Raw genomic sequence first — 14,729 nt, 5'->3', positions numbered from 1 at the left:
CTATTTTCCTGCTCTATTAGGTCCCTTAATTATATTCATGTGGTTATATGTATTCTTTTCAAATGCTCTCTTTGATGCTTTTCTAAATGTCTTTCTTTTTCTTCTTCTTCTTCTTTTTTTTTGGTGAGGCAGTTAAGTGACTTGCCCAGGGTCACACAGCTAGTATCAAGTGTCTGAGGCTAGATTTGAACTCAGGTCCTCCTGACTCCAAGGCCGGGCTCTAACCACTGCACCATCTAGCTGCCCCTTAAAATCTTTCTAATGAAAGAATTGATGCTGTATAATTTGTTCTATAAGAAAGGAGGGAAAAAAAGGGGGAAGCGATCTCATCTTTTTCAAGGCCTTGTTTTTCATTGATTATGTAATCGATTAATAGAATTGTAGGACTGAGTTATTTTAGATGTCATGTGATACAAATTTTGTAGATGAAGAAATTTAGGCTCAGAGAAGTTAAGTCCTTTGCCCAAGTTAGCAGGAGAGAGTATTTATTAATTTAATTCAATAAACATTTATTAAGTATCTACTATTGCCAAGCTTTGGGCTAAGCATTGTCTATACAAAAAGAGGCAAAAGACAATCTCTACCCTCAAGGCATTTACAGTCTAATGGGGAAGACAACACACAAACAAATACAAAGTAACTATATTCAGGATAAATAGGAAATAATTTTTGAAGGGAAAGTATTGGAATTAAGAGGGGTTAAGAGAGGCTTCCTGTAAAAGGTGGAATTTTAGTTGGGACTCAAAGGAAACCAGGGAGGTCAGTAGGCAGGGAAGAAGAGGGAGGCTTGGGGGATGGCCAAAAAAATTGCCTAGAACTGAGAGATGGTCTTGTTTGTGGAACAGCAGGAGCACAGTGGCACTAGATTAAAGAGTACATGTTGGGAATAAGGTGCAAGAAGACTGGAAAGGTATGAGGGGGCTAGGCTTTGACTGCCAAACAGAGCATTTTGTATGTGCTTTTGGAGGCAATAGGAAGCCACTGGAGTTTACACGATCAGACCTATATTTTAGGAAAATCACTTAAGTGGATATATGGAAGATGGCCTGGAGTGGAAAGAGAATCAGGTAGGCAGACCCACCAGTAGACTGTTGTTGTAGTCAAGACATGAGATGATGAGAGCTTGCAGTAGAATGCTGACAGTGGCAGAAGAGAGAAGGAGGAATATTTGAAATATGTTGGAAAGGTAAAATCAACAGGCTTTGACAGTAGCTTGGACATGAGGGGTAAAAAATAGTGAGGAATCCAGGATGACTCCTAGGTTGTAAGCATGAGAGACTAGCAGAATGGTTTTGCATTCTACAACAGTAGGGAAGGTTGGAAGGGGGGAAGGGTTTAGGGGAAAAGATAATAAATTCTGACATAATTGAGTTTAAGATGTCTATTAAACATCTGGTTCAAGATGTTTGAAATGCAGTTGGAAATTAGAATTTGGAGATTAGGAGAAAGATTGGGACAGGAAAGGTAGATTTGAGAATCATCAACATAAAGATGGTAATTAAATCCATGGGAGCTGACGAAATCACCAAGTAGAGTTGTATAGAGGAAGAAGAGAAGAGGACCCAGGACAAAACCTGGATAAAATTTATAGTTAGAAGGTATGATCTGGAGGAGAATCCAGCAAAGGAGGTAGAGAAGGAGTAGTCTGATAGGTAGGAAGAAAACCAGGAGAGAATGGTGTCCCAAAAACTTAGAAAACAGTATCAAAAAGGAGAGAGAGATCAACAGTGTCAGAGACTGCAGAGGTCAAGGAGAATGAGGATTGAGAAAAAACCCGTTGGTTTTGGCAACTAAGATCATGGAAGCTGTCAAAGAGCAGGGAAAAGAAAAAAAGGGAATGATGGACAACAGAATCTGTAGCAGAGATTAGTCAAGGATAGCTGGAAGCAAACTTGGTGACCATAAAGAATAGAGACACTAGTGGCAGAAGAAGGGGATACCAATTTAATATTGTAGAGTAGCCATTATTAGTGTTTTCTGAGACCATTGCTGTAATATAATGTAGGATAATAATTGTTCATAATGACTCTGGGTAATCAAAAAAAATTTTAACTCATGGTCAACATATCCTGCTTTCTAAGATAAACAAGTGTAATATTTTTAAAAAATTTACATCAAAACTAAAGTTGAAAAGTTTGTGTGTAAATGGCTCAATCATTAAATACCTACTACATTCTAGGCACTGGATATACAAAAACAATGAAAAAGACCCTGCCATCTTTGACCTTACATTCTTCTGGGGGTATGAAACATGTACACAGATGAATAATAACAAGGTCTAAGGGAAATGAAAGGTAGAACAAAGTGTCCTAGGTATGTCTGAGGAAGGAGAGAACATCAACTAAAGGTTAATAGTTATAGTTATTTGGAAACCTGTCACTGAAGTTCCTTAAGCAGGGGCACATCATGGCCAAGATCTGTAATTTAGAATGAACAATATAGCAGCTATGACAGATAAATAGATACTAAAAGTGGGATGATCAATTAGGAAACAATTGCAGTGGCCTGGTAGAGTAGTTGTTATATGAAAAAATAGAAGGGGATGGGTGTGAGATGCTGTAGATGAATTATATTCCTTTTTAATGTCATAGAATTAATGTGTTTGCATATTAGGAATATTATTATGTTTGGGATATGTTATTTTCACACTTTTAATATATACTTTGTATATAATTTTATGTAAAGTAAGTGCTTTTTTCCTGTTGATTTCCATTATGAAATTAAAGATGTATTTGTACTCTGGGAAAAATCCCCACAATTGATCAGTTTTGGCCAAAAAGCAGTTTAGTTTGGTTTGAACATGGGTGTTGCAGCATAGTAGTATAATTATACCTGTAGGAAAATATAGTTCTTAATAGTACCTTACAATTAGCTTTTTTTTTCTAGTTTAAGAATTTAATATTTTATTTTTCCCCAATTACATGTAAAAACAATTTTTAATACAAGTCATTCCCCAATTGATACATGGTCAAAGAATATGAACAAGCAATTTTCAGACAAATCAAAGCTATCCATAGTCATATGAAAAAATGCTCTAAATCACTATTGATTAGAGATATGCAAATCAAAACAACTCTGAAGTACCACCTCACACCTATCAGAGTGGCTAATATAACAAAAAAGGAAAAAGTATGTTGGAAGGATAATGGGAAACCTAGGACTCCAATTCACTGTTGGTGGAATTGTGAGCTGATCCAACCATTCTGGAGAGCAATTTGGAACTGTGCCCAAAGGGCTATAAAACTGTGCATACTCTTTGATCTGGCAATAACACTGCTAGGTCTATATCCCAAAGACATCCAAAAAAAGGGAAAAGGACCTATTTGTACAAAAATATGTATAGCAGCTCTTTTTATGGTGGCTAAGAATTGGAAATCAAAGGGATGCCCATCAATTGGCAAATGGCTAAATAAGCTATGATATATGATTGTAATGGAACATTATTGTGCTATAAGAAATGACAAACAGGATGATTTCAGAAAAACCTGGAGAGACTTCCATGAACTGATGAAGTGAATAGAACCAGGAGAATATTGTACACAGTAACAACAATATTGTTCGATGAAGAACTGTGAATGACTTAGCTATTCTCAACAATATAATGATCCAAGACAATCTCAAAAGACTAATGATGAAGCATACTGTTTGCCTCCAGAGAAAGAACTGATATTGATTGAATATTGACCAAAAGACTGAAGCATGCTATTTTAAAAAAAAAAACCCAAAACCAATTTTTAACATTTGTTTTAAAAAATTTTTGAGTTCCAAATTCTTTCCCCCCTTATTGAGAAGGCAAACATTTTGATACAAGTTATCTATACATGTGCAGTCATGCAGAACATTTTCATGTTAGCCATGTTGTGAAAGAAAGCACAGACAAAAAGAAAAAGGAAGTAATGCTTCAATCTGCATCATCATAAGTCCTTCAGAATTGTCTTGGTTCATTGTATTGCTGAGAATAGCTAAGCCATTCACAGCTGATTATACGATATTACTGTTATTACATACAATGTTCTCCTGGTTCTGCTCATTTCACTTTGCACTAGCTCATGTCAAGTCTTTCTAAATTTTTCTGAGAGCATCCTGCTCATCATTTCTTACAGCACAATAGTATTCCATCACAATCATATCAGCCATTCCCCAATTGAAGGACAAACCCTCAATTTCCAATTCTTTGCTACTCTAAAAGAGGGGCTATAAATATTTCTGTATATATACATCCTTTCTTTTTGTTTATAAGAAAGGAGTGATCCACTAAAACACCCATATCTTTTTTGTATAGAATTTTTCAGTCATAGGACTTTTACATTTATCTTATTAAATTCCAGATCCATAATTATTTTAACAGGATAAATCCAATAAAGTCTTTATGTGAATTCACCTAAAGACAATTTAATTATGATTATCTATCTGACAACTTTCACCTAAAATTCATATTTCTAATTCTGTTCTGATAGGATATTGGTCTTTGGGCATCTCAAAAGCTGTCCCATGGATGCTCACTCCTTTCTTATATTTATTATATCATTTCAGAGGATAGTTTTAGCCACATTTTTGCCCTTACCTTTTTTTGGGGGGGGGGAGGTTAAGACAATATAGCTACATTGGAAGTACAATATTGACTTTTGCTACAATGATTCTGATGTCATGAAAATTCTATGGAATTTAGTATAATGATTAAATTCAGGGAGTATATGGAAGCTGAGATGACTACCACTACAACCTCCCCTCATCCCGACCCTCCACACACAGATACATTTTACTTGATTTTTCAGTGAACCTTTCCTCCAAACAAATCATCTATGATGATTTTAAAATCTGTTTATCCAGCACCAAACTCCCTGCTAACCTCCATTTTTGCATCTCCATTTACCTGTTGGACACCTTGAATTGGCTCTCTTGTAAACATCTTAAACTCTAAATGTCTAAAACTAAACTCATCTTTTCTTCCTTCCAAATTTTACCCTTTTACTGGCAAGGGGCACCTCCATTCCTCCCCTCACCCAGGCTCCCAACTTAGGTGTCATTCTTGACTCCTAACTCTCTCATCCCTTACCCCCATCCAATCTGTTGCCAAAGTCTGTGAATTTTACCTTTACCTTAACATCTCTCCTCTGCCCACTTCTCTTCTCTGACACAGCTGCTATCCTGGTACAGGTCCTCATCTCTTCATGCCTGAACTATTGGAATAGCCTGCTATTTGATCTTTCTGCCACAAGTCTCTTCCTCATTCCAGGCCATTCTCCAACTGTCAAAGTGAAAAGCATAGATCTGACCATGTCACTCTCTGACATTCAAAGCCATTTATAACCTCTTCCCTGACTCCAGTCTTTTTACATTCTGCATCCTAACACCCCCTCAGCATCCCTCTCCACCTACCCTCAAACCTTGCTGTTCATCACACAAGACACTCAAATTTCCTGACTGGGCATTTTCACTTCCTGTCCTCAGTGCTTGAAAAGTTTTCCCTTCTTTTTTCTTCCTCGTTTCATTGACTTCCCTTAATTATGCTATCTTCCCTCTAAAGAATTATTTCCAATTTATTCTGTATATAGCTTGTTTATACATAGTTATTTGCATATTGTCTCCCCCATTTGATTGTGATTTCCTTGAGGGCAGGGACTGCTTTTTATTTTACTGGGAGGTTTTTTGGTATCCCTAGCACTTAGCACAATGCTTGGCATGTAGTACACACTTATTAAATATTTCTTGACTGACTTGATCTTTGACATTTTCACAGTGACCCACAGGAACTGCTGCTCTCTAATCCAGTATTCGTTAGTCATCAATAGTACACTCCAGCAATACAAAATGGGCTCTGTGGGGCCATCTCTAGGCATCCTGATCTATATCTTGCCACTGGACCTAGATGACTCAGGAGGAGAGAGTGAGGCTGGTGACTTTGCACAGCCCTTCCTCAGTTAAATCCAGTTCACTTGCAAGTCATGGCATCACTTTCCTGATGTCATTGTCCTTTTGGAGAATGAAGGAAAAATAACAATACAATGGGCTCAGATAGCAACCTTAAAGAATGGATATACTGTAGCCTTTTAAAATAGCCATTTGTGTTTCTCTCATAAATTTGCACAATTCCTTTTTGAATCTTTTTCTTTAGGGATGAATGAACAAATGAAAAATAAGCTTACCATATGCCATGCATTGTGCCAAGTGCTGAGAATTAAAATACAAATAGCAAGATAATCCCTACCTTCAAGTAGCTTATATTCCAATAGGGGAAGAGCACAAATATAGTAGAATAGTGACCTGGGTGTGTTGGTGTGGGAAGTCACAGAGATGGGGAGTAAAGTCAAGGGACAATTGATTAACCTATAATGGTAGTGTTGATTTGATTACTAGTCCAGAAGATGAAACTGGGGGAGCGTGGAGGGGAGTGTAGAAGATGGACTGAGTATACCTATCAGGAAAGCAATGACCCAAGCAGGGCAGAAGCTGGAGTACCTACCTGGCAGAATGCAGCTACCTGGCAGGAAAATATATCCCATATGTTTCTTATCTATTTAATTTCTTTTTCTTTCTTTTTTTTTTTCTTTCTGGTGAGGCAATCGGGGTTAAGTGACTTGCCCAGGGTCACACAGCTAGTAAGTGTCAAGTGTCTGAGACCGGATTTGAACTCAGATCCTCTATCCATTGTGCCACCAAGCTACCCCTATTTAATTTCTTATTTATCCTAAATTAAATTTTTAAAGAATTTCCTTATTCAAGTTCCAAAGTGTACACACTTATCTTCCTGAAGAAAAAAAAATTAGTATAAATACTGTATTCTGAAATTTAGGCTAAAGTCTACCCAAAAGTATTTAACATATCTAAGTAATTTCTAGCTTGGAGATAGAGATGTTAAATTGTCATAATCTTCCATGCTCTTGTGAGAATATCCCTTGTCCCAAGAAGATTTCAAGTAACATTTATAGGAATCTTGAACAAGGAAAATACATGTTAAAATACAGTCTGGGTTAACATTCCAGATTTTCTGAGTATCAAGTCATCATCCTCTCATGGACCATTCCTTTCACTCTTGGAGTTAAATCAAGGGACTTTCTCCCTTCCATCTATATTTTAATCCTTTCTCAATGGAGAAAGATGAGTGTCAGGGCCAAATATTTAAGGTGAGTGGGGAGACTTTTTGTCCTCAACCTATTACATTACAAGGGATTTTTCTCAGGAGAATAGAAAGAGATTTAGAGAAAAATATATTTTTTTTAATTTTTAAATTTTTTTATTTTTATTATTAATTTGTTTTCAGTTTTCAACATTCACTTCCACAAGATTTTTTTCTCCCCATCTCATCCCTCCCCCACCCCAAGATGCATTCTGAATACCCCTTCCCCTAATCTGCCCTCCCTTTTATCTCTTCCCCCCTTCTCTTATCCCCTTCCCCTTCAATTTTCCTGTGGGGCAGGATAGATTTCTATACCCCATTTCCTATATATCTTATTTCCCAGTTGCACGTGACAACAATTTTTTTAAACTTTTGTTTTTAAAACTTTGGATTCCAAATTTTCTCCCTTCCTCCCTCCCCACCCACCCTCACTGAGAAGGCAAGTAATTTGATACAGGTTATACATGTGTAGTCATGCAAAACACTTCCATAGTAGTGGTATTGTGAAAAACTAAGTATATTTCCCTTAATCCTATCCCACCCCCCATTCTATTGTCTCTTTTGACCCTGTCCCAACTTAGAAGTGTTTGCTTCTGTTACCCCCTCCCCCAATCTGCCCTCCCCTATATCATCCCCCTGCTGTCTTGTCCCCTTCCCCCCCTATTTTCCTGTAGGGTAAGATAGATTTCCATACCCAATTGAGTGTGTATCTTATTCCCTCCTTAAGACAAATCTGATGAGAATAAGATTCACTCATTCCCTCTCACCTTCCCTCATTTCCCTTCCACTGTAAAAGCCTTTTCTTGTCTGTTTTATGTGAGATAATTTACCCCATTCTACCCCTCCCTTTCTCCTCCCAGTATAATCCTCTCACCCCTTAATTTTATTCTCCAGATATTACCCCTTCATTTTCAACTCCCTCTGTGCCATCCATCCATCTATCTAGCTAGCTAGCTAGCTATTTATCTATCTATCTACATACATATAATTTTGAGAAAAATATTTCTTAAAATTGCTAGGGAAACTAAAAAGTTAGTTTTTAATATGTCTTCACAATCCTAGTATTTTCAAATTCAAAGAACAGAATGATTCTATCTGTGGTTTTGTAGATGTTAATTATGTCCCCTAAACCTTTGCTGTTCCAGACAAGGTACTGAATCATTTTAGACACATCTTCTTGATCCCAAACCCCGTGTTTTATCCATTGTGCTATGTAGCTGCCCAAAATTCATATACATATTGATGCTTAAAAATGTTATTTCTGTTTATTACTCCAAATGGAATAAGGCTTTAGTGTAGGCTCTTGCCACTGGCATACTGCCCAGGACAAGAGTCACTGGGGAAGGTGATAAAATGCCCAACACCACTATTACCACCTAATCAGACACTAGAACAGAACCTCCTACAAAAGATGTTCAGACACCAGGCACAACCAAGATAGTACTTCCATTATGACTAGGAACTCTATTTACCTCTTCCTAATCTTTAGGATTCAGAGTTGAAGGCTGCCTAGGTGAATACCTCCTTTCTCTGCTACTGTTATTTCTTCCTACTACCTCATCCCCCTCTACCACAGTGTTACCCTTCTGAGTCTAATTGTCAAATCTAATGACCTTTCTCAATACTCTTCCTTTTTAACCTCTCTATCTTTGAACACTGTTGACCTTCCTCTTTCAAGGATATCCTGTGTTCATTGGTGACCCTGCTTTCTCTTGTCTCTTCTAATTGCTCCTCCTTAATCTCTTTTGCTAGATCTTAATCTATGTCATGTTTACTAATTATGTCCTGGATCCTCTTCTTTTTTCTTTCTATACTCTCTCATGTAATAATCTCACCAACTCCCATGGATTCAGTGTCCTCTCAGGTCTGCTTTGGGTGCATCTCAACAGTTTTGGTATGTTGTCTCATTCTTGTCATTTTGTTTGATGAAAAAATCATTTCCGTGATTTCGTCTTTGACCCACTAACTTTTTAGGATTAAATAATTAAGTCTATTTAAATGTAAATTCTTTCTTCAAAGCCTGTTATTGATTATAATTTGTATTCTTTTGGTCAATAAAAGATGTTCAACATTTTTGTTTTTCAACATTTCTTTATGAGTTTTTTAAGCTCTAGCACATAGTTAATTTTTATAAATATGCCATGTACAGCTGAAAAGTTTATATATACATAAATATGTATACACAAATACATACATACACATGTATATGTACACATATATATGTGTATATATGTGTATATGTTTGTATGTGTATGTATATATAATTACCAGAGGCAGGTAGGTGGTAAAGTCGAAAGAGTTCTGGGCCTGGAGTAAAGAAGACTCATTTTCCTGAGTTCAAATCTGGCCTCAGACACTTAATAGCTGTGTGACCCTGGGCAAGTCACTTAATCCTGTTTGCCTCAGTTTCCTCATCTGTAAAATGGCAAACTATTCTACTGTCTTTGCCAAGAAAACCCCATATGGGGTTGCAGAGAGTTGGACATGACTGAAAATGAGTGGACAATAGAAGTATGCATATGCTTATATACATATACATCCATATTGTGTACATACCATACATATAAATATATTCATATAATAAATCGCAATTTATATGTGTGTATGTGTGTGCATGTGTATGTATATATGTGTGTGTGTGTGTGTGTGTGTGTATATATATATATATAATATATGGTTTTACCACCTCTTTCTCCATAAAATTTGATTGACTTTTCCTTTAAGCACTTATATATTTTGCCATTTTGTATGTATGTATTTCAATATACTCTCAACAAATTTGTAGTGTAAGAGCGGGATCAAAATCACTCTCACTTAGCCCAAATACATTTATCAGGTGAAAACATTGTTAACTAGGTGTCTGTAGTGAAGAAATTGAGAAAGCTGAGGTGATTGGGATAGCAAGTGATTAATTGTGCAAATTGACTCTGTTTTATGACTGAATTCTGGAGCTAGTTTAGTTTTTATTCAGTTATGGGTCTAGTCCAATTTCTCTCTTGTGAAAAAACCTCATTCAATTGTGGGAATTGGGAGAAAACTTTATTGTACTATTTCAACCTAATCCTGCACAACTGGAAAACTGGACCACCTCTCCTTACTGCTTGGAGACCCCTAAGGACCTAGGTTATGGTGAATAGAAGCTCAGATGCTAAGATTGATTCAAAGATTTTTGTACATCTCAAGTAACCCATATGTATTATCTGAAAACTGCCTCCATATTGATCAGTCAGTTATTGTTGCCATGTTCCTTTGATTGCTTACAGACACTTGAGGGGAATGGGATACCTCTTTTTCTGAATTAAGGGAATTGCAAATTTCCTAATCTTTCCTCCAATTAGAAATCAGATGACCTAATGTTGTGTTATTTCCTTTTAATTAGTTGGCCTTATTTGATTAATTGTTTTTGATGTCTAAATGTCTGTCTCCCCCTGTATTCGGGGTCCAGGCCTAAGGAGATCTGGTCTTGGTTTGTTGGACACTTGCCACACACTGCTTAATAAACTGATATGCCAGAAGATTGAACAATTGTTTCCTAAGTCATTTCATCTTTCAGCTGCCACAGTTTTTTAGTGAACCAGCCAAGAGTTGTGGTTGTGGGGGAACAACTTAAGAAAAGTTTTTAAAAAATCGATCTTAGGATCTGACTAGGTTTTTGATCATTCTAATCTAGGTCCTTATTTAAGAATAACTAAGCAGCAAGGAGTGGTTGTCCAGTTTCCTACCCATGCAGGATTAGGTTGAAATAGTGAAATAATCTCTGAATTTCAGTTTTTATATTCCACTTGCTATTTCTTTCTTTACCTAAACCCAGTATCTGATATAAGAATCTTTTTTTAAAAAATTTATGAGGCTCTAAACTATAAAATGAATTCTTCTGTCTTTTAAAATTATCAGGGTCAGGTAGGTGGTGCAGTGGATAGAATACCAGCGCTGGAATCAGGAGGACCTGAGTTCAAATCTGACCTCAGACACATAACACTCACTAGCTGTGTGACTCTGGGCAAATCACTTAACCCCAATTGCCCTCACAAAAATATATATATGTATCAAACATTTTTTAAAATGAGAAAATAATTTCACTTTCCTTATAATTATCAATACAATTTTATATGTAAAATCCTTAGTCCAATTTTGAGAATTTATTACTAAAACATATTCAGACTGAATTTTCATGTGAGATACAATGGAAAACCAATCATATACATATGTATATACATTCCTAAAGAAAACAGTCTAATCTTGTTACTTTCTCAAAATTTGCTATTCCATTTAAGTAGAAAACTTTTGCATTACATCTTTGTCTTATTACTTTGTCTAATTCCCCCTTTAAGAGGAATCCTTCTTTTGCAATATAATCCCTGTATTACAATTTGACCACAAATACAGATTAAAATTATAAGATTTTTTCAAACTTGCATCCTAGGACAGTAACTCGGAGATGTTCCAGCATCCATCTATTAATAGATTTAGTATTGTACTTACAAAATCTGCCCTTATTTGCTATGAAAGGAAAAGAAGGGACATAGTTATAACATTGTCAAGATTCATCCTCTCAAGGGCACAGACTGACCTGACACATAACCACAACAGGGGAGAAACTCCATTAGCTCTGTTTGATTCAAGGCATGAGTCATATCATGTAGTCACAGGGTATCAAAAGCCAGGCTCAGGATTAACCAGGTGGGGAAATTTCCTGTTCAAAAATGAAATAGCATGATGGGGAAACTGAGTCTAGAGGATCCAACCATAGGTGAAGTCAAGGTCATCCCCAAAACTTTTCTCTGGCACATTAGTAGTACAGGAAGTCTGTTCAGATTGGCTAGAGAAACCTGTATCTTCTATAAAATAAGATACCAGTTCAAAATTAAAAATTGAAGATTTGAGTCAGTAGAGAGGATAGAGCTCTAGATAAACTTCTGAGAAAGAATTGATTGTGGTAGTCCCCTCCCACTCCATCCCCCTGATGGAAGGAGGGCTTTGTAAATTTCACTGGTCCAGAAGAGGACTTCCCATCTTCCCATCTTCCCATAAAATTGTAGCAGTGACTTCTGGGTCATGCAGGCAACAAGATGGTGGACTAGACATTCTCTTGGATCCTCATGACCTTTAAACTTCCCCAAAAGAGAAATTATGTGCCAAGCAACTGAAGCTGCTTCCATGATCTAGTCCTAGCCTAGGACACCAAGAATCCAAAACAGGATGTAGGAACTAATACTGACCCGGAGCTCACTTAACACCCCTCCCTCATCTTCCACATTGCCAGCAGTGAGGCCATACTAGCAGACCCAAGGACATAATGCAGGTTTACATCAAAACCCATCCCTGCACGCTGGCCCTCCTCCTTCTTTCCAGTGTCATAGAGACCTTGGTTCCTGGCTGTGGAAGTTTTCTTGGGCCTCAACAGCCAGGTTAGCTACAGCCCTTCAGGAGCACAAACCTGCTGGGGGGTGCAACCCACACGCACTAATGCTGCAAAACTCTGAATTGGCTCTGAACTGCCAGTGGATGCCAGGGAAAGCAGGCTCTGAACTGCCTATGCTGAGCCAAAGTACTAAGGAACAGAGGGAGTAGGACAGGTGACCAGGAGAAGACATCGTGTGTACATAGTGCTCTGTAGCATTCCACCAAGCCTGAAAGAAAGTCACTGTATCCAGCTGGATCTAGTTATGACCACCCAAGAGTCAGTTGGGCCAGAGACCTAGGTTGGTGAATTGTGAATTGCCCAGTGTGGGAGGAGGCTGAGACTCTTTTGAGATCTAACTCCTAAAGAAACTATAATTAGAGGGGATGGAGTCAGAAATGAGCAATAAGGACAATAAGGGTGGAGGGGCAGATAGAAATATCCCAGTGTCAGCTGATGACACTGTTTCCATTGGGAGCCAAGGACAGACTGGATACAGATTTTCAGCTTTACAAACAGCCCAGAAGAAAAGCTAAAAGACAACCAGAAACTATGAATTATCCTTTTGCCACATGAACTTTCTACACTAAGCCTATTTCCCTTATCTATATGTACAGGTAGAATAGTTTATCATAAACTTTTTGGGAGGATGTTTTGTAACAACTAATTGTACTATACCACTTTAGTAAATATCTCTTTCTAAAAGTTCATTAAGGCTGGTTAATTGAAAATCAACCCATACTCATAATGGGGTGTACACATACACACATCAGTGGGGGCTCATGAGTTATATAGAATTAGAAAGGCACCTCTCCCCATCCTCTTATGGCTACCCCTAGAGCCTGGAGGGGATATAGTACCAATGCTCTGGAGATCATACTTATCAATATGAGCTACATATTCAACCTCTGAGTAAGTGCTACAGTAGCATGTGCATGCTTTGTATAAACATTTGCTGCCAGTTTTAATCACTGAAATTTGCTTCTTACTAATTTAAGGATTTTTTTCTTGAACTAAATGTCTCAAGTTATTATGTACCACCTTCATGGCTACACAGTAAAATTCTTGGGACAGCACAAATTGCTTTCTAGTACCATATCTGCCATAGCTGCAGTTTGGTATATCACTCCATTGTACAGCTCTAACTTCCTCAATTGTATTAGCATTTAACTACCTTCCAAGGAACAAAATGAATTCCAGAGAGTTGTTTTCTCACCCTTTTTCTTGCAGTATTGCTCTTAATTCTTCATCTTTCACTTAAACTCAGCCTTAGTGCCAGTCGTTTGGGAATAGATGAGGCAAAAGAATTGGTTTAATAAGAAAAAGTACAGACACACACACACACACACACGTATATACATATGTTATCTATTCCATTGTAAGTCCCAAGATTTCCTTTATTCATCTGTCCAATTAGGCCAGATACCTGTGTATCACAAATAGCATTTACACCTTTTGTTGTTGTTCAGTCAATTAAGTCATTTCTAGCTCTTCATGACCCCATCTGGAGTTTTCTTGGCAAAGATACTGGAATGATTGACCATTTCCTTCTCCAGCTTATTTTATAGATTATGAATTGAGGCAAGCAAAGTTAAATGACTTGCCTAGGGTCACACAGCTAGAAAGTGTCTGAGGCCATATTTCAACTCAGGAAATTGAATCTTTTTGACTCCAGGCATGGCACTCTTTTCATTTTGCCACCTCCCCACCCCATGGTGTAATGGGTCTGTCCTGAGCCAGACCAAGCCAGACCTTAGTGGTTTGAACTTGGAATGAAATACAGAAAAGCAGAAATATTAAACACACCCTTTAAGGACCATAATGCAATGAAAATTATATTCAGTTTCTTTGAAGAAAAGAATAAAAGTTAGTTGAAGACTAAATGCTAAAATTGGTGGGTCAAAGAACAAATCTTAGAAACAATAGATAATTCCATAAAAGAAAATCACAGCAATAACACAACAGCCAAAAACTTTTGAGATGAGGCTAAAGCAGTCCCGAGCAGAAAAGTTCTGTTTCTAAATGCTTCCTTTAACAAAAGAAAGAATAAATCAATGAACTGGAAGTTTTGTTTCATAGTAAATTGATTGTTGGACTCAGGAAGATCTAAGTTCAAATCTGGCCTCAGACACTTACCAGATGTGTGACTGTAGGCAAGTCACTTAACCTTTCCTACCTCAGTTTCCTCATCTGTAAAATGGGGGAAATAAT

Source organism: Vombatus ursinus, unplaced genomic scaffold (assembly GCF_900497805.2).
Source record: "Vombatus ursinus unplaced genomic scaffold, bare-nosed wombat genome assembly UNPS02014403.1, whole genome shotgun sequence".
In the NCBI taxonomy this organism is placed as follows: domain Eukaryota; kingdom Metazoa; phylum Chordata; class Mammalia; order Diprotodontia; family Vombatidae; genus Vombatus; species Vombatus ursinus.
This window is presented reverse-complemented; position numbering follows the sequence as displayed.